The following is a 248-nucleotide window of genomic DNA, read 5'->3' as shown; positions in this document are numbered from 1 at the left end:
GAAAGTATGGATAACAGCTAAGGGTCGGTGCAGCACTGAATAAGACGTCAGTGCTGTGAACGAGACAAAGGAGAGCTTGCATGTTGAAAGAAGTCGTTTAGCGATTTAGCGGGGACATCGACAGAACACAGGCGAGGAAGAAGTACAAAACTCATTCAAGTTTGATTAAATCTTGTAAATTTATCAAGACAGATTGTCAACCGATACTTGTTAAAGACGAGGACCAAATTGAACATCAACTTAATGGA

Source organism: Penaeus monodon, chromosome 29, assembly GCF_015228065.2.
Source record: "Penaeus monodon isolate SGIC_2016 chromosome 29, NSTDA_Pmon_1, whole genome shotgun sequence".
NCBI classification, from domain to species: Eukaryota; Metazoa; Arthropoda; class Malacostraca; order Decapoda; family Penaeidae; genus Penaeus; species Penaeus monodon.
Note: the sequence above shows the minus strand (reverse complement) of the source record.